General features: G+C 42.3%; 2 protein-coding genes across 8 annotated transcripts in view; one reads left to right on the top strand and one right to left on the bottom strand.

Annotated features, from left to right (window-relative positions):
* Nucleotides 1-21,526, bottom strand: part of cmss1 (cms1 ribosomal small subunit homolog) — a 290,453-nt gene that overhangs the window by 174,058 nt on the left and 94,869 nt on the right. For 5 of the 7 annotated variants that reach the window (XM_073045151.1, XM_073045147.1, XM_073045150.1 and 2 more), the window contains one exon: nt 13,848-13,915. The exons of the other annotated variants lie outside the window; for them this stretch is intronic. The gene's annotated coding sequence lies outside the window, so the exon portion shown is untranslated. The remainder of the gene's footprint in view (nt 1-13,847; nt 13,916-21,526) is intronic. 7 annotated transcript variants of the gene reach the window in all.
* filip1l (filamin A interacting protein 1-like) overlaps nt 1-21,526 on the top strand; it is a 216,541-nt gene that overhangs the window by 111,645 nt on the left and 83,370 nt on the right. The gene's annotated exons all lie outside the window — the stretch shown is intronic.

Genomic DNA, 21,526 nt, shown 5'->3' with positions numbered 1-21,526 from the left:
CTATGAACAGGGCAGGTGGGATGCAAGAAGTGCACCAGCACACATCCATTTTAAGTTGGCGCCAACATTGACTGTAAGGCACGATCAATGTGCAAACATATGCAGATCCTTCCAACTTTCAAAGCTCCCTTCTCAATAACAAATTGTTTCCTTCATTACTCAGTCATGATAATCAAACATTCAAGTCCACCATTTTGCCCGTGAGGTGTTTGAAATATGTTAAAAGCACCATTTTAAAGAGCCCCATTGGGTGAGTCTGCTAGAATTTTAATGAACCTTATTTTAAAATATCTATCCCTACAATTCTATTTACATTTCTTCAATTACTTTGAGAAGCAAGCTTTTTTCGGTCTGCCTTTTAATGTCTACTTCCTTATGGTGAAAAGCTATGAATAATCATGCATAGCTTTTATCTCCAAATTCATCATCACATCCCATTACTTCATGAAATGCTGAATGGCAATGAGATAATTTCTGGATCACCCCTGGATTAACTAACTCTATGTGGGCATGAAAACACCTTGTGCAGCACACACAGCATCTTTTACCGCTCAGGAAGCAGGCTAATTTCTTCTGAAGAGAAAACAAAACACTGAATTATTTAGTATTGTCAATAAAAAAAAGGTGAGTGCAATTTTCTCAGATTTGTAATTATACTTGAAACAAGCAACAACCGCATCTTGGCTTAATATTGTGCCAAAATACAATGAACTCTATCAAGTTGCTTTAAAATACATTTGTACTTTGTTTCATTTGTTCATGGAAACCGAGGATACTCGCCATGTTCATATCCTAAATAGGCAAGAAAGGTTAACTGATGTCATGTCCTTTTACGGGCAAAGAAAACAAAAAAAAACACAAACTATTTGTCTGGGAAACAAAACTAGTGGATTAGTAAGTCAGTTTTTCCTCTCATACTATGGCACAGTGGGATGCCATGCTAGGTTTATGAAATGAAAGGATGCAATTTTCAATGCAGGATGCTGTTATAGATTTTACATTAATGGTAATTGCACCTCTCAACATTGGAAAAGTGACAACAAAACCTCAAAATCACTTCCAGACTTGTATTTACTGATGTATTTTCTCACATTTTCCATACTTGAAACACTGGGATATAGGAAAAGCAGAGGGCTGTTTGTTCTTTCAAGTCCATAGTGCATTTGTATTTAAGAAAATAAGAAACACCTTGAACCTGTCACTTCATTTAATCATATTTTGCCTATATCCTTGGATATAGAATGCAAGTGAATCCAGCTTTCTGGGGAAATGATTCAGATTTTTACTAAATTTTATGTCAAAACATGCTCCCCACTTGCACTTCTAGTAAATCTATTTCTAACTTAAAATTATAGGTCCAGTATTTATTAAGAAATGCATGCAAGATTGTGGACAAGTAAAGCCAATTATGATATCTAGAAGATTAGTTTAAAATAGCAAACTTTGTAACTGTGAATATTGTGATGTTGATTATTTAAGCAGGGGTTTGATTTTCAACCTAATTTTTAAAAAAAACTTCAAAAGAAAACTAATCTTTTTCAGTCAAACCAGAAATCTTGTCATTGGAATTTCTGTGGTATAACTTCATCCTCATGCACTCTGGCCTAGAAATTGGTGTTTTTTTTTAAAATCTGGTATGATTTGGACTACTGAGCCTTCAGTATTGTGGCTGGATGCAGATGGAAATAGCTAAGTGGAAACATATCATATTTGGTAACGGCAAACAAAGCACATTCTTTTTCCATGCCGAATAATTTGTAGGCAGAAGCTGCTTAAAAGCATATATATCTAACAAAAGCAAATGCTCATTTGGAGTCCTCCCAGTTTGAAACATCTAGATATCATGTAAATAAACGTGAATATACCTGCATATTAAAGCCATTGATTACTACCGCTGGTCACTGATCTCTACTCGAGGTCCTGCTTATTTGTATTCAGTACCTCCAACTGAGATTTTCTCACATCTGTGCACAGTAAGAGCACACCTTCACTTTTATTGCCAAGAATACTGGTATGATCTTGTCTCAGTCCTTTATTATTTCATATGACTATGCCAAAAGAAAATTAGCACCAGAGGAGACATATTGCCGAATTGGTAGAAATTAAAAAGCTTCTCACAAGATGAGAAATACAGAAGTAGATGTTTAGCAAAGAAATTCCAAAGCTTAGGATCCAGTTCGCTGAAGCATGGGCACAACCATCAGTCCCTTGAACCAGAGGGGACAACTTCACTTGTCCCATCTCTGAAATGTTCCCACAACCTATGGACTCACTTTCAAGGACTTTACAGCTTATTTTCATCAAATATATTGTTCAATTACTTATTTTCTCATTTTGTATTTGCACATTGGTTGTTGTCTGTCCTTTTGTGGTGGTCTTCCGTTAATTTTGTTGTGTTTCTTGTATTTACTGTGAATGCCCACATGAAAATGAATCTCAGGGTTGCATATGGGGGTACATAGGTACTTTTTGAACTTTGAACCGATGATAAATGAATTAAAACAGGGTTTTGTAGAGGCATCTAAATTGAAGGAGTGTAGAGGTCTTAAAGGATTGAAGTAAAAAGTAACACAGAGTGAGAAAAATGTTACTCTCCACTTGCTCTATTACTGGAATATTCTACAGACAAAATTTGATCAACTATAGATAGGATAGTAAAGAGAGCTTTTGGTACATTGGCCTTTATAAATCGAAGTATTGAGTATAAGAGTTGGAATGTTATAGTGAGGTTGTATAAGGCATTGGTGAGGCTGAATTTGGAGTATTGTGTGCAGTTTTGGTCACCAAATTACAGGAAGGATATTAATAAGGTTGAAAGAGTGCAGAGAAGATTTACAAGGATGTTGCCGGGACTTGAGAAACTGAGTTACAGAGAAAGGTTGAATAGGTAAGGACTTTATTCCCTGGAGCGTAGAAGAATGAGGGGAGATTTGATAGAAGTATATAAAATTATGATGGGTATAGATAGAGTGAATGCAAGCAGGCTTTTTCCACTAAGGTTAGGGGTGAAAAAAAAACAGAGGTCATGGGTTAAGGGTGAAGGGGGAAAAGTTTAAAGGGAACATTAGGGGGGCTTCTTCACACAGAGAGTGGTGGGAGTGTGGAATGAGCTGCCAGATGAAGTGGTAAATGCGGGCTCACTTTTAACATTTAAGAAAAACTTGGACAGGTACATGGATGAGAGGTGTATGCAAGGATATGGTCCAAGTGCAGGTCAGTGGGACTAGGCAGAAAAATGATTCGGCACAGCCAAGAATGGCCAAAAGGCCTGTTTCTGTGCTGTAATGTTCTATGGTTCTATATTACATGATGATAAAGATCATGATACTGGTGTTGAGATTGACCTATTTATTTTCTGTTAACTTTCAGATCAAGCCCCTGTTAAATTACTGTATATTAAAAATCTATTCCATAACTGAAATATTGACCACAAATACCAAATTTGAGCTTTTTATAAATTAAATCAGAAATAAAGAGACTAAAATACTGTTTCAGTTAGTATTTGAATCTTGGAATAAACACAGCAACTGAAAGCGCTTGCTGTTATTCATCCATTTCTTAGCTTCAGATTTAATTGAGCACATTACAGTTTATACAATCATAATTTGGGTAATTGGGTGATCTAAAAAGGCAGCACACACATTTTCATTCATCAATACATGCAAAAACTATAACTTCAACAGCCACAGAAAAGTCTGCAAATCATCTATTGTCTCAGCAATAAAATGTGTCACAGCGCAAAATAAAGGGTATTAAAAAGATTTATAAGCAAATTAAAGCTCATGGCAGATGATATTTTTTCTTCTTTGCTCAGAGACCAACAAATTTCTAAACTGCGTAATATCTTGGCTTGTACTCCACTGTATTTGAGTAGTTTTGAGCTAAAAAGTCAAAACTAAATTCCATTCTAATTCTGTAAGTTTCTCATTTCTGTCCATTCTAATAGCACATTATTGTAATAAGTTTACATGATAGTTACAGAATGCTCCAACAAATGCACCACAGATTACAACTTGGAAGTGGAAGTCTACTTGGTGAAAATGTAACTTTAAATAGCAATCCCTAAAATAGTGCAAACTATATACCACAACATTTCACAACAGAAATAATAGCATGATATTCAATTATGTCCATCACAGGAAATAGCTATGTTTGATTACTTTAAGCGTTTCACCACAGAAATGCACTGACCTGCATCACATCACTTTAAACATACCCCTCAAAAACATAACGTATGTAGAAACATGAAATAGGTAAGAAATGATTCTACAATTTCTTCGCCATACTTAGGCCTTCTATTGTTAATGCCAAAGTGACTTGTCGAGCTTGAGTTACTGTATTTTATAGAAATGCTGGAGATGCTCAGCATCGGAGAAGGGGGAAACAGAGGTAACACTTTAGGTTTTTGACCTTTCATCAAAACTGGAAAAAGGCAACCACTATGTTTCAAGTTGCAGAGAGAAGAGTAGAGCAAACCAAAGAGAAGGGTAGTGTTAGGAGGAAGACAGGCATCACAAATGCTGTTGTTGATCTCTCTTGAGGAAGCCTGAACAGATGAAAAAAAAACAATCAGGAGCAAATCACTCCCCTCTCAAGCCCAACCTGTCATTCAACATGATCATGGCTGGTCTCAACCCCTCTTCCTTGCCAGTTCCCCCATAAAACTCAGTTATTCATTCTATCAAGTATTTATGGCTAACTGGCCATCACTGCCCAGGAAAATTCCAGATATTCACTACAAATATTCAGGGCAAATATTTCCACACACCTGAGTTTTAAATGACCAGCCATTTACGGTACTGCTGTGAATGTTAATAATAGAGAGGGAAAAATGATACCAGTGCCTCAGAAGAACATGGTAAGCTGCCTCAGTGACTATCATCTAGGCGCACTTACATCCACAGTGATTAAGTGTTATAGAGGTTGGTGATGAAACACATCAACTCCTGCCCGAAAAGTGACTTGGATCTGCTCCAATTTGCCTATAGGTCCACAGATGCCATCTCATTGGCTCTTCACTTAACACTGGAACATCTGGACAGCAAAGATGCATACTTCAGGATGCTCTTTATCAACTACAGCTCAGCATTCAATACCGTCACCCTCTCAAAACTAATCAATAAGCTGCAAGACCTTGGCCTCAATATTTCTTTGTGCAATTAGATTGTCAATTTCCTCATTTGCAGACCCCAGTCAGTTCAGATTGGCAACAACATCTCTTCAACAATCTCCTTCAGCACAGGTGCACCACAAGGCTGTGTGCCTAGCCTCCTGCTCTACTTGCTTTACACTGTGTGGCTAAGCACAGCTCAAATGTCATATTTAAGTTTGCTGATGACAGCACTGTCGTAGGTCGAATCAATGATGGTGATGGATCAGTACACAAGAGGAAGATTGAAACTCTGGCTGAGTGGTGCCACAACAACAACCTCTTACTCAATGTCAGCAAGACCACGGAGCTTATTGTTAACTTTAGGAAGGGGAAAACCAGAGATCCGTGAAACAATCCCCTTTGGAGGATTAGAGGTGGAGAGGGTCAGCAACTTTAAATTCCTTGGGATTATCATTTCAGAGGACCTGTCCTGGGCCCAGCATTTAAGTGCAATTACGAATAAAACACAGTAGTGGTTCAACTTCCTTAGGAGTCTGTAAAGATTCATCATGACATCTAAAATTTTGACAATCATCTATAGATGTTTGGTGGAGAGTATATTGATTGGATGCATCACAGCCAGGTATGGAAATACCAATGCCCTTGAGTAGAAAATCCTACAAAAAAGATTGGATACAGCCCAGTCCATCATGGGTAAAGCTCTCCCCACCATTGAGCACATCTACACAGAGTGTTGTTTCAGGACAGAAGCATCCAACATCAAGGATCTCCACCACCCAGGACATATTCTCTTCTCACTACTGCCATCAGAAAGCTGGTACAGGAACCTCAGGACTCATACCACCAGGTTCAGGAACAGTTATTACCCCTCAACCAGTAGGCTCTTGAACCAGTGGGGATAACTTCACTCAACTTCACTAGCTCCATCACTGCACTGTTCCCACAACCTACAGAATCACTATCAAGGACTCTTCATCTCATGTTCTCAATAGTTATTGCCTATTCATTTATTATTATTATCATTATTATTATATAGTATTTTGTAGTTTTTTGCACAATGGTTGAATGCCCAAGTTGATGCAGTCTTTCATTGATTCTATTATGGTTATTATTCTATTACGGATTTATTGAGTAGGCCTGCAAGAAATTGAATCTCAAGGTTGCATATGGTGACAAATATGTACTTTGATAATAAATTTACTTTGAACTTGAAAGTGTGAGATGTTGCACTTTGATAGAACAAACCAGGATAAAACTTACACAGTGAATGGTAGGGCTCTTAGGTGTGCTGCAGAACAAATACACCTGGGAATACAAATCGTCAATCCCTCGAAAATAGCACTTCAGGCTGATAGGCATGTAGAGAAAGCTTTAGGCTCATTGGCTTTCAGAAATCTGGGGACTGAGTACAGAAGTTTGGATGTTGTGTTAAAGTTATATCAGACATTGATGAGGCTAAGTTTGGTGTATTGTGTGCAGTTCTGGTCATCTACCTACAGGAAAGATGTCAATAAGCTTGAAAGAGTGTACAGAAAAATTTCAAGGGTGTTGCCTCAACTTGAGGACCTGTGTTATCAGCAAAGGTTGAAAAGCTTAAGACTTTAATCTTTGGAGCATAGGAGATTAAGGGCAGATCTCATAGTGATATACAACATTATGAGGGATATTGAAAGGGGGAATGCAAGCATACTTTTCCCCCTCAGGTTGGGTGAGACTAGAACTCGAGGTTATAGATTTAGGGTGAAAGGTCAATTACTTAAAGGGAACATGGGGGGGGGGGATTCTTCTTCATTCAGAGGGTGGAGATGGTGTGGAATAAGCTGCCAGTGGTAGTGGTGGATGTGAGTTTGATTTCAACATTCAAGAAGTTTGGATACGTATATGGATGGGAGGGATTTGGAGGGTTACGATCCAGCTGTAGGTCAATGGGACTAGATAGCATAATAGGTTGGCATGGACTAGATGGGGTGAAGGACCTATTTCTGTACTGTAATGCTCTATGACTCTGTAAGAGGTGGATGCCATATCAAAACTGACTGGTATCTGAAATTGTGAGGGCTACAATGTATCTAGAAGAAAACTGAGGTGCCGTTCCTTCACGTACTATCAGCTTCTCTGAGACAGTGTGAAAAAGGAAAGGCAGAAAAGGAGTGGAATGGAGGACTAAAGTGACTGGCAATTCAAGACTCTTAACCCAATAGATTGCAGTGCTCTCCATGAAATCAATGATTTTCCCATTGTTCTCCACCTTTCACCCCCTTTACAACTTAAAACATACTCATTTTCTTTCTTTTCCAGTTCTGATAAAAGGTTATTGAGCTGTAACAGTAACTCCACCATTGATGCCGACCTCACCAGCATCTCCTCCATTTCCTGAACATCTGTGCTCACCCTATTTTCTTGTCAAAGTGATAGAGTTCCTCTTGTCCTCACCTACCACCCTATGAGCCTCTGCATCCACACATCATCCTCTGTAACTTCTGCCATCTCCAAAGGGATCATACTACTAAACATGAGACCCATCATAAATTGGGGACCGCTTCATCGAGCACCTCTGATCCTTCTGCCAAAAGTAGAACTTCCTGGTGGCTTCACATTTTAATTCTGATTTCCATTCCCGTTCCGACATGGTCTCCTCTTGTGGAGAAGCAACACCTTATATTCAGTATGTGTAGCCTTCAAACTGATGGCATGAATATCAAATTCTCCTTCTGATAGCCAGTACCTGTTTCCCAGGGCACGAATAGCAAACACTAGAGGGCACTTGTACAAAGTTAAGGGAGGGAAGTTTAGGGGAGACATCAGGGGAAGTTTTTTTTATACAGAGGCTGTGGGTGCCTGAAATGACTTGCCAGGGATGGTGGTTGAGACTAAAACATTAGGGGTATTTAAGAGCCCCTTGGACAGGCACATGAATGAAAGAAAAATAGAGGGTTACGGGATAGTGTGGGTTTAGTATTTTTTTAAGGAATATATGGGTCAGCACAACATCGAGGGCTGAAAGGCCTGTACTGTGCTGTAGTATTCTAGTGTTCTAATGTTCCCATTACAACTTTGCACTCCCTTAAAATTAACTATTGTTTTCACACAACAGTCCATTTTATTAAAATGCACATTTGTTATTACTTCTGTTCCATGGCAAACAGTTTCTTGGCACTATTGCATTATACTCCAGCCATCATAATGATAGATGCTTTGTGTCTGATCAAGACCACAGAAAGTGACCTGAGGTTCTACAGAAGGGGGTGACAGGGAGGATGAGGTGGGTGAGAAAGGTAGAAATGGGCAAGGCGAATGAAAAGTCAAAAATAAAAGATACAATGTAGGAAAATAATACAATTTAAATAACAGAAGCAAAAGAATCACAGTAAGTATACTGTACAGGAGGCTATGGAAATTAGCTTTTGCTGTGGCAGCATAATGCATTACAATATGAGGCCATAAGTTAACATAAGCTTAAATTAACATAAATTATAAATAACTTACATGTGTTCAAAATAAACAGAATGTTGCCTATTGAGAGAGGACCTCTGGTAATAAGGCACAAAAGAGAACAAGAAAATTACAGTAGGCCACTTGGCCTCTCAAGCCTGCCCTCCTGTTCGGTATGGTTATGGCTCAGCTGACCCAGACCTCAATATAGTTTCTGTGATAATTTCTAGCCTTCAATTGCACTGCTCTTTCTAAAATTTAACAACTTCCTCTTTAAATACCTTCAATAATCTAGTCCCCACATCCTTCCAGGATAATGAATTCCAGAGATTCACCACGCACTGCAAGAAGAAATTCCTAAGCCTCTCAGCTTTAAATGAAAGCATCCCAAATACACTTTGATATTTTTTTCAATTATTCACAGGATGTGGATATCAATTACCAGCATTTATTACATCTTCCTAATTGCCCCTGAACGGATGAGGTAATTAAGTGTCAGCGTATGCAACCTGTAAGATCTGGAAGGCTCTTTACATGATAGTTGAGCATTGCTAACATTTCAGGCTACAAGTAAAACATTTAAGAATCTGAGATACTGTCTCATGACCCTTCAGCTTCACCACACTTCTCAAATATACTGCTGTATAGTGTACATAAATTCCCTTACCTATTGCTTTTTCCCAAATCCAGTTCTTCAAATTTGTCTAGAATAAATTTCATTCACTACTTTTCTGTTTAACTATATAATTCACCTTTAGTGGCAAATTTTCCTTCTCCGTGTCAACCACATGGCAAGAAGCTTGTGGACTAAGCATTACCGTAGTCTATCCTTGTCAAACCACTTAGACACCATGACCAAGAAAGTTTGCCAATGCCTCAACTTCCTCAGGAGGCTAAAGAATTAATCCTTACCAATTTTTAACTGATGCATCATAGAGAGCAGTCTATCTAGATACATCAAGGCTTAGTATGACAACTACTCTACTGAAACTAAAAGAAACTGCAGAGTTGTGGACACAGCTCAGCACATCATGGAAACCAGTCTTCCATTCATGGATTCTGTCTATTTTTCTATGGTCTCAGTGAAACAGCCAGCATATTCAACGACCCCACCCACACTGGGCATACTCTCTTCTCCTGTCTCCCAGCAGGCAGAAGATAAAAAGCCTGAAAGCAGGTACCACCAGGCTCAAAGACAGATTCTATCCCGCTGTTACAACACTACTGAACGATTCCCCTGTATATGATGGACTCTTGACCCTAAAACCTACCTCGTTATGAGTTTGCACCTTATTGTTTACCTGCACTACACTTTCTCTGGAGCAGTTACATTTTATTCTGCACTCTGTTATGATTTACCTTACATGGCAATGGACTGTGTAATGAACTGATCTGTACGAACAGTATGCAAGGCAAGCTTTTCACTGTACCTCGGTACACTTGATAATACTAAACCAATTCCAACCAATTCAAAAATAATCTGGACTATTCAAGACCATTTTATGAAAAAATCATTTTCCAGCTAGGTTTGTAAATTCAAGGATAACAATTGGAATATTTGCAGCAAAACTCATTGCTGTCCTCTGCTATATCAAACAGGCAATCATTTTAAATCAACTACAGCCTAGTTAAACTATATAAAAGGTACTAAAATGCAGTGGAGAGGATGCACAGGATGTTGTCTGCAATGGATCATTTCAGTTATGAAGAAAGACTGAATTAGCTGGTTTTGTTTTCCTTGACGCAGTTAAGGCTGGGGGGACCTGATAAGGTGTACAATATGACAGTGATTGATAGGGTATATAGCAGTAAACTTTCCCCCAGAGCACAGTGTATAGGTTTAAAGATTAAGAGGTTTAAAAGAGGAATGGACTTTGGAATGCACTGCCTGTGGAGCTGGGAGGCAGAGATTCTTATAAAATTTAAGTACTATCTGGACAGTTCATGAATTATCAAGGCATAGAAGACCGTGGACCAAATGCTAGTGGATGGGATTAGTACAGATGGATAATTGTGGTTTGGATGGATAAGTTAGATTTTCTGTGTGCATGAATTGGTGACCCTACAAAAATTTATGTTGGAGAGGTATTTTTGATGATCAGTTATTTTTCAAGCAAAGGAAATTAGTTGCCAATAGAAGTTTATATATCCAGCAAGACATAAAAAAGTAAATGATAATATAAAACTTAATAATACTAAGAGCCTTCTAAAATTATTTATTGAGAATATCAACCATGCAATGAATTCATCAAAAATGCAAGTAAATATCCACTGAAAATGAAATTTGAAACCATTCAGTTAAACACCCTAACAAAGCATTTGTTTACTTTTAAATGGTCACCAAGGAAATAGGAATGGATCAATGCTGCACTGCCTTCAAACGACCTGCAATGAGTCAGTTCTTGCTGCTATGCTGTTGATTTAATACAGCAAATCATAAAGAATGTACTAAAGGATACAGAATTTATACAAGCAAAAACATTTCCAGAATGAATAAAATAAATAAATAACACACTGTGCCACGAATTTCTATGGAAACATCACAAAAAGTTCTAATTTATTAGATAAACAGTAAGGCCAGAATGTTGTAAGCTTTGCTAGAGTCCCATGAGGTAGCCTGTATGTCCACCAAGGATTTCATCATCTTTGAGGCCTGCATCGGCCATCTGAGACACAAATTTACAGTTCTATCTGCTTGAAATGGTATCTATTTGTGAAGAAACACACACAAAATACTGTAGGAACTCTGCAGGCAAGGGAGCATCTATCCGGAAGATTAAACAGTTGACGTTTCGGGCTGAGACCCTTCATCAGGATATTGACTGTTTACTCTTTTCCATAGATGCAGCTTGGCCTGCTGAGTTCATCCAGCATTTTGTGTGTGCTGCTTTCATTTCCAGCATCTGCAGACTTCCTCTTGTTTCTATTTCTGAAGACTGGCTTGATATGAGGCTAGGATTTTTTGTGATGCCAGTCATAACTCATTGATTGAGAAGGAATCAGAACATTGACAGAGAAAAGCAGGAAATGTCTATGAAAAGTCATTGACTTAATGGGAAAGAAACTCAACATAAAAAGAGGAGACTCTCTTCAAGCCCAGTGATAGGATCATAAAACAGGAAAAATTCCAAATTCACAAGTAGAAATAATGCAAATTGGTTTATTTTTCTTGCGTACAAAGGTGTAGTGAAAAATTTATCTTGCATTCTGTTCGTACAGATCAATTCAATACAATAATGCATTTTGTAAGTCAAGGTAAAACAAAACAGAGAGCAGAATAAAATATTATAGTTCCTGAGGAAGTACAGTGCATATTTTACAATGAAGTGCAAGGTCATAGCAAGGTAAATAGAGAAGGCGAGAGTTCATTTGAACATATGAGGAAACCACTCAACAGACCAGGAGCTCCCTGTTTCCTGCCATTTTAACTCCCTCACAATCCCATTCAAATCTATCTATATGTCGCCTGTCTGATAGTGAGGCCAATATAAGCTTCAGGAAAAGCACCTGTTCTTCTATCAGGGCATGTTGAAGCCCTTTTGATTTAATATCAAATTCAACAACTTCAGGTGACATGCTTTCTCAAAGGACTTTCAATTTCCTTTATAAATCATACACTTACAATATCAATTCAGATTTTCTCTCTTCATTGATACCGTGTATTTTACATCTTTTTTTTACATCTCTTGACAATAACTCTGAGATACCCCCTATCAGAGACATTTCCTTTGTTCATCCATCACTTTCCTACCTTACCTGCAACTTAAGTTGAACATGTTTGCTTTCTTTCTAAGTTCTGTTAAAAGGTTTGCCACCTTAAACATAAATTCTAATTTTCTTGCCAGATGAGCTGTCCGACATGTTTCCTTTAATATAATTCTCCAGTTAGTTGAATCAAGAGATCTGATTACATCATCATTAACCATCTGTAACACACAGCTTAATGATTTAAATCTGGCCACTTTGTGTTTTTATCAATCTTCATAAAGTACACAAGAAGAACATACATATACAAGGAGAGTAAAATCCAGTTTAGAGCAGAAGCTTTTTTTAAATATAAAGATGAGAGCTTTTTGAATAGGCAATCAGGGCAGAAACCCGAACACTTAATCCTGCTGTATTTGAAAGAAAATGGAGTGTGTCCTCCAAACGTGTCAGTACTATGGGAGGATGGTCTGCATATCATGAATGCGTGACGTTCCTTAGATTTTGTGAATCTTGTTGGGGTCAACGTCAAATGCATCCCAGCATTTACATGAGTTCCGCCATGGATTTTAAGCATTACATTTTTTCCCCCCAAGAGTTCTCAAATAGCTCGAATTAGTAAAACCGGCAGATCCCAAGTTTCTTTTCCTCCTCCTAGACTACTTAAAACTGAGAGTTCCCCTTTCGAAATAAGTTACAGGCAACCATAAGTGTGTGTTTGATATATATCAGCAGTTTCTTTTTTGAACCAGAGCTACATGTTTTGTGTTGCTGTGAGAACCGTTCAAAATATCTTCAATATTTCTCACAAAGAAATACATATATTTTAGTTCCAAGTACTCTTCTTCGCCATCCCCTTCCAAATGAAGGTCACTCCCAGTAAGTGAGGCCTCCAACAGACTGCAGTCAATGAGTCATGCTTCAGAAATGCTTGTACCTTCTGGTTGCAGATGCTCACCAGACAAAAACTCTTCAAGTCTGTGAGACGACAGAACTGTTATGAAAGGCTCTGTTCAGACACATACTATTTTGACAATCCCTGGATCTAATTTATGAAAAAGCAATGCATTTTTCTGTTAAATTGTTAAAAGGTTTTTCGTTTAAAACATGCCTGCTGCAAAGAGCTTCTATGTAATTCGGAGAAAATTGATCGCTGTTAAAAAAAACTAAACCCTTGCCCTGTACTTTCTGTAATTGTATACTAGGAGAGCAACATTAACTATTGAAATTAATAGACTGAAAAAATAAAATTTCATTTTTGGTAGAGGGGTTGGGGGGGCAGATGTGAAGAAAAATCACATTTCTGATTCATTTACATTATTAATAAAGGAAATAGAGAAGGAAATCTGGTACCTAGCATCACTTTATGGAGATGTATATAAGCTATCTTATATATTTATTTATTGTGATTTTTGTTATTATTATTGTATTCTTTACTTTTCAGTTTTTTTGCTGCATCAGATCTGCAGTAACAAATATTTCGTCCTCCTTTACACTTGTATACAGGAGATAACATTTTAAACAGGCACACAAAACAAATAAATATAATCATTCATCAACGATTAACCTCTAACATATTAAATGCTGATACTCATACCTGAGAATTTGTGACCGTCTTTGTTATTTTATGAACACTATTGATCCTCTGTAACTTGGGGATGAAGTCTGAGGAAAACAAAAGAAAAAGTTCAACAAGCAATGAAGTGAGTGTTAAAGCATTGTGACAGCACTTGTTTGAGGTATATAGGACATTCGCTGCAACAAAATGCACAAGCATTTCTTTGTCTATACAGTGTAAATAACTAGAAAAAGCACCATTTTAAATTCCTCCACCATCACTGTGTATACACCTAATGCTCCAACTGCTGCTGCTTCTAGTTGCAGCCTGCCATTAACATTTCATAGAATTTCTGCATTTAGCTGTCTAAATTTAATATTTAAATCTTTTCACGATATTGTATAAACAACCAAAAGCAGCCTTGCTTCCATTCTTAAAAGTTTAAATCCAGTTTTTTCCAATGTACAAACTTGTCATTTTTCTACCCAACACTGGTGGGAGATCTCTTGTTGATTGGTTCGCTCCCAAAGTCCCACAACCTCTTTTTACTGCTCCAAAACCTTAAAATCTCTATTCTTCTTTATATATATTTCTATAAAGTCCTGACGAAGGGTCTCGGCCCGAAACGTCAACAGTGCTTCTCCCTATAGATGCTGCCTGGCCTGCTGTGTTCCACCAGCATTTTGTGTGTGTTGTTGTTTGAATTTCCAGCATCTGCAGATTTCTTCGTGTAATCTCTATTCTTTACAAGATTTTGGTGCTCCTAATCACCGTTATCATATCTTCTTTAAAAGTATGACACTGATCAACTTCATTACTTGAAAGATTGGCAATGCTTCCCTATATTACCCTCAGAAGGACACAAACAAAAATGCTGGAATAACATCATCAGGACTCAAGATATTAGCCTGAAAAGTCGACTGTTTATTCCTTTTCACAGATACTGCCTACCCTGCTGAGTTCCTCCAGCATTTTGTGTGTGTTGCTTTGGAATTCCATCAACTGCAGATCTCTTGTAACACTCATTTACTTTAGTCTTCTGAACTTTGGCATCCTATTTCTCCCCAAGCTGATTCTGACATGATTTTTTTATATACAAAGGCACCTTTTACTAACAAGAGAAGTCAAAGCCAACATAAAAACCAAAGAGAGGGCATATAATAGAGCAAAAATTAGTGGGAAGTTAGAGGATTGGGGAGCTTTTAAAAACCAACAGAAGGCAACTAAAAAGTCATTAAGAAAGAAAAGATGGAATACAAAAGTAAGCCTGCCAATATTATTAGAGAGGATACCAAAAGTTTCTTCAGATACATGAAGTGTAAAAGAGAGGCGAGAGTGGATATCGGACCGCTGGAAAACCATGCTGGGGAGGTAGTAATGGGGGACGGCAAAATGGCACATTAACTGAATAAGTATTATGCATCAGCCTTCACTGTGAGAGACACTAGCAGACACTAGGGGAAGTTCCAGGTGTCAGGGGACATGAAGTGTGTGAATTTACCATTACTAGGGAGAAGGTTCTTTGGAAACTAAAAGGTCTGAAGGGGAACCTCAGGGAAAATCCAATGAATTTGTTGGAAATGTTTGAAGAAATAACAAGCAGGATAGACAAAGAGGAATCGGATGATGTTTTGTACTTGAATTTTCAAAAGGCCTTTGACAAGGTGCCACACGAGGCAGCTTAACAAATTACGAGCCCATGGTATTACAGGAAAGATTGTAGCATGGATAAAGCAATGGCTGATTGACAGGAGGCAGAGTGGAATAAAGGGAGCCTTTTCTGGCTGGCTGCTGGTGACTAGTGGTGTTCCACAGGGACTTGTGTTGGGGCCAATTATTTTCCATTATATGTCAATGAGTCTGATGATGGAATTGATGGCTTTGTTGCAAAGCTTGCAGGTGATATGAAGATAGGTGGGGAGGCAGGTAATTTTGAGTAAGTAGAGCAGTTACAGAAGGACTTAGACATATCAGAAGAATGGGCAAAGAAATGGTAGATGGAATACTGTGTTAGGTAGGAGAAATGAAAAGGTTGACTATTTTCTAAATGGAGAGAAAATACAAAAAACCTGAAGCACAAAGACACTTAGGAGTCATTGTCCAGGTTAATTTGTTGGTTGAGTTTGTGGTGAGAAAGGCAAATGCAATGTTAGGATTCCTTTCAAAAGGACTAGAATATAAAAGCAAGGATATAATGTTGAGACTTTATAAAGCCCTGGTGAAGCCTCTCTTGGAGTATTGTGAGCAAGTTTGAGCCCTTTATCTTAGAAAGGACATGTGGAAACTGAAAAAGGTTCAAAGGAAGCTCACAAAAATGATTCCAGGACTGAATGGCTTGTCATACAAAGAGTATTTGATGGCTCTGGGCCTGTATTCACTAGAAGAATGAAGGGTGACCTCTATGAAATCTATGGAATGGTGAAAGGCCTTGATAGAGTGGATGTGGAGAGGATGTTTCTTATGGTGGGAGGGTCTAAGACCAAAGGACACAACCTCAGAATGGAGGACTGTGGCGACCCAATTCCCAGCACACTCGAACCGGCTCACAAAGCGGCGCGCGCCGGCAATGAGGCCGGTCCCAAAGAGGGTGCCAAGCCTGCTTCACCAGCAAGGGGAAAAGCCCGCGCGCGGGACGGAACTGTGAATACACGTCCCGTATAGCATTCCCGCCCGGGGAGGGCGGGATCAGGAAGGCTTTAAAGCAAGGCTGCGAAGTTTGAACAAACCTTTTTTGTAACTGCAGCTCACCGACTCGTGTCATTATTGCAGCGCTGCGTCTAGCACACCGCTACAATTGGTGACCCCGACGGCCCAAACGAAATTTGGACCGGAGATGAACGACGCCGCATCTGTTCATGCAGTTTTGTTAAAACTGCCAAGCTTCTGGACGCTGTGACCTCACCTATGGTTCCAGCAAGCAGAAGCCCAATTCCACATTCGGCAGATAACCTCGGATGCCACACGTTACTACTACGTGGTGAGCTCCCTCGACCAGGAGACAGCCGCCCAGGTTGAGGAATTCATACAATCGCCCCCAGCGGATGGCAAACACACAGAATTCAAAGCCTTGCTTATAAGGACTTTCGGACTCTCACGGTGCGAGCGAGCTGCCCGCTTACTGCACCTGGATGGTTTGGGGGACAGGCCACCGTCGGCTTTGATGAATGAGATGCTGTCCCTGGCTGGAGATCACAAGCCCTGCCTCATGTTTGAGCAGGCATTCCTGGAGCAGCTGCCCGAGGACATACGCCTGCTGCTGTCCGATGTGGATTTCAGTGACCCCCGGAAGGTGGCAGCCCGGGCAGACACGCTGTGGAAAGCCAAGAAGGAGAGTGGGGCGTCCGTCGCACAGATCACCAGGCCACGCTCCCAGCAGCAGACCAGACCAGGCCCGGCCGCAGAGCCCACTAGCCCCAGAGGCAGGAGTGAGGAGACCAACGAACAATGGTGCTTCTACCACCAGCGGTGGGGCGCAGAAGCCCGCCACTGTAGCCTGCCCTGCAAGTTCCTGGGAAACGCCAGGGCCAGCCGCCATGGATGGCTATGGCGGCTGGCCATCTGGATAGCCTCCTGTATGTCTGGGACAAGTGGTCGGGACGCCGCTTTTTGGTCGACACCTGAGCCGAGATCAGCGTCTTACCTCCGACGAGTTACGACACCCGCAATAGAGAACCGGGTCCCACCGAGGTCCGCGAACGGCAGCACAGTAAGGACCTACGGCACCCGTACGGTGCGGCTACAGTTCGTCTCCAGCCGGTTCACGTGGGACTTCACACTGGCCGCCGTAGCCCAACCACTCATGGGAGCGGATTTTCTGCAAGCTCACAGCCTACTGGTCGACCTGCCCAGGAAGGGACTGGTCCACGCCGAGACCTTTCAAACATTCTCCCTGGGTGAAGCCCAGTTGCCGGCCCCACACCTAGACTCCATCACGCTGTCCGACAACGACTTCACCAGAGTCCTGGCGGATTTCCCATCGGTTCTGGCACCGCAGTTCACGGCAGCCATGCCCAGACACGGCGTACAGCATCACATCCCGACACAGGGACCACCCCTCCACGCCGGTGCTCAAAGGCTTCCCCCGGACAAGCTCCGACTGGCGAAGGAGGAGTTCAAGAGGATGGAGGAATTGGGGATCATACGGCGGTCCGACAGCCCATGGGCCTCCCCCCTGCACATGGTTCCCAAAGCAACAGGGGGTGGGAGACCATGCGCGACTACCGCAGGCTGAACGAGGCTACAACACCGGACCGCTACCCTGTGCCGCACATTCAGGACTTTGCAGCAAACCTGCACGGCGCACAGATCTTCTCCAAGGTAGACCACATCCGGGGATACCATCAAATCCCGATGCATCCGGACAACGTTCCCAAAACAGCACTCATCACCCCTTTCGGCCTTTTCAAGTTCCTCCGCATGCCGTTCGGCCTGAAGAATGCCGCACAGACGTTTCAGTGGTTAATGGACACAGTGGGATGCAACCTGGACTTCACTTTCATCTATTTGGACGACATCCTCATAGCCAGCAGCAGTCGTCAGGAGCATCAGTCCCACCTCTGTCAACTCTACGCCCGACTGAGTGAATACAGCCTGACAATCAACCCGGCCAAATGCCAGTTCGGGCTCGACACCATCGACTTCCTGGGCCACAGGATTACTAAAGATGGGGCAACCCCTCTGCCCGCCAAGGTAGACGCGGTCCGCCATTTCCCCCGACCCAACACAATCAAAGGCCTTCAGGAATTCGTGGGTATGGTGAATTTCTACCACCGCTTCCTCCCTTCAGCTGCCCGAATCATGCACCCCCTGATGTCGGGTAAGGGCAAGGACATTACCTGGGACGAGGAGTCCGCCGCCGCTTTCATTAAAACCAAAGAAGCCTTGGCAAACGCCGCAATGCTAGTGCACCCCAGAACATACGTCCCTACTGCCCTCACAGTAGACACATCTAACACGGCAGTCGGTAGAGTGCTGGAACAACTCATCGAGGGTCGCTGGCAACCCCTGGCGTTTTTCAGCAAACACCTACGACCACCCGAGCTCAAATACAGTGCTTTCGACCAGGAACTGTTGGCGCTATACCTGGCAATCCGGCATTTCAGGTTCTTCTTAGAAGGTAGGCCCTTCGCCGCGTTCACGGACCACAAACCGCTTACCTTTGCATTCACGAAAGCATCCGACCCCGGTCGTCCCGCCAGCAGCGACATCTGTCCTACATCTCCAAGTACACGACGGATGTCCGGCATGTCTCGGGAAAGGACAATGTCATGGCGGACGCCCTCTCCCGCCCTAACATCCAAGCCCTGTCCCAGGGGGTAGACTATGAAGCGCTGGCGGAGGCGCAGCAGGCAGACGAGGAGATCCCTAGTTACAGGACTGCAGTCTCCGGTTTGCAGCCCCAGGACCTCCCCGTAGGCCCAGGTGAGAGGACCCTACTCTGTGACATCACCACCGGCCAACCCCGCCCCGTCGTCCCGGCAGCCTGGCGGCGATGCGTTTTCGACTCCATTCACAACTTAGCGCACCCCTCCATCAGGTCAACCATCCGGATGGTAGCCAACAGGTTTGTTTGGCACGAACTCCGCAAGCAGGTCAGTGAATGGGCCAGAACGTGCATGCACTGCCAAACAGCCAAGGTGCAGCGGCACACCAAAGCTCTGCCGGAGCAGTTCCACCCCACCCGCCGGTGTTTCGACCACATTCACGTGGATATCGTGGGCCCCCTGCCAGTGTCGCGAGGAGCGCGGCACCTCCTGACTATCGTGGACTGGTTCACAAGATGGCCAGAGGAGGTCCTGCTCACTGACACCACTTCCGAATCTTGCGCCCGGGCACTGATTGCCACCTGGGTATCTCGCTTTGGTGTACCAGCCCACATTACCTCCGACAGAGGCGCCCAGTTCACCTCCAGCCTGTGGTCAGCTATGGCCAGCCTTTTGGGGACACAGCTGCACCACACAACTGCCTACCACCCACAGTCGAACGGACTAGTGGAGCGTTTCCACCGTCACCTGAAGTTGGCTCTCATGGCCCGCCTCAAAGGGCCTCACTGGGTGGACGAGCTCCCCTGGGTCCTGCTCGGCATCCGCACGGCGCCCAAAGAGGATCTGCACGCCTCGTCAGCCGAGTTGGTGTACAGCGCACCCCTGGTCGTCTCAGGAGAGTTCATACCAGCCCCAAGGGGGCAAGAGGAAGAACCCGCAGCAGTCCTGGGCAGACTACGCGAGAGGCTCGGTGACCTGGCCCCCATACCCACTTCACAGCATGGGCAGAACCCAACCTGCGTACCCAAAGACCTGCAAAACTGTAAGTTCGTTTTTGTACGACGGGGGGACATCGGGCACCGCTACAGCGGCCCTACGAGGCGCCGTTTATGGTGATCAGAAACAACAGGTCCACATTCGTGCTGGACATTGGGGGGAAAGAGGAGGTTTTCACAGTGGACCGACTCAAACCGGCCCATGTGGACTTGGCGCAGCCGGTCGAGATTCAGGCACCGCGGCGCAGAGGCAGACCTCCCAAACAGAGTCCAACCCAAACTGAGAACATTGGGGGGTGTATCACCAGTTCTGGGGGGTGGTTATGTGGCGACCCACTTCCCAGTGCACTCAAACCGGCTCACAAAGTGGCGCGCGCCGGCATTGAGGCCGGTCCCAAAGAGGGCGTCAAGCCTGCTTCACCAGCAAGGGGAAAAGCCCGCGCGCGGGATGGGACTGTGAATACGTGCCCCCTACAGCATTCCCGCCCGGGAAGGGCGGGATCAGGAAGGCTTTAAAGCGAGGTCGCGAAGTTTGAACAAACCTTTTTTGTAACTGCAGCTCACCGACTCCGTGTCGTTATTGCAGCGCTGCGTGTAGCACACCGCTACAGGACCATCCTTTTAGAACAGGCAGCTGCTAAGGCCAAGTCTTTATGTATATTTAAGGTATGGGTTGAGAGTTTCTTGTCTGGTCAAAGCATGAAGAAATACGGAGAGAAGGCAGAAGATTGGAGCTGAGAGGAAAATCGAATCAGCCATAATGAAATGGCAGAGCAGATTTGATGGACCAAATGGCCTAATTCTGCTCCTATGTCTTATGGTTTAATGCTCTTTTTCTATATCTTAGTCACATCTAAAAATCATTATTCAACTACACTCCTTATCCTTCTGCCATGTTACAATCTCAGCAGCCACAAGTACTGGGGGAGCAAGGCCATACACTATTTTTGTTCAATAATTCATCAATAAATCTGTCACTCATTCTTTTCCCAAGGGTGAATTCTCAGGAGACCTTACATGATAAACGTATTATGAATATCATCAGTGTTTAGAATTCCTCACATAAACTGTGAATGTTCAATAAATGTTCAAAGCAAATTCTTTTACAAATGCATCATTTGTTTGATAAATTGAACTGGAAAGCTACATTTAAAACATTATTTTATGTAATCCACCTGGATGCTAGTGAGAAACTTTAAAATATAATAAATTCATTATTCTGACAAGTTATTGTAGAGTTCAAAGACCCAATTGCTCAATTCTTTGATAAGACGTGGGCATTAAAAACAACTAGTTACTGCCCACTGTGATTTCCCTCCAGAAGGTGAGTGGAAGCCACCTTCTTTACTGTTGCAGTCTTTGTGGTCAAGGTACTCGTGCGCTGCTGGCAGGTGGAAAGTTGAAGGATTTTGATGAGGAGCAATGCACACAAAACGCTGGAGGAGCTCAGCAGGTAAGG

This window comes from Hemitrygon akajei, chromosome 5, assembly GCF_048418815.1.
Source record: "Hemitrygon akajei chromosome 5, sHemAka1.3, whole genome shotgun sequence".
In the NCBI taxonomy this organism is placed as follows: domain Eukaryota; kingdom Metazoa; phylum Chordata; class Chondrichthyes; order Myliobatiformes; family Dasyatidae; genus Hemitrygon; species Hemitrygon akajei.
Note: the sequence above shows the minus strand (reverse complement) of the source record. Positions and strands in the feature narration are given on the sequence as shown.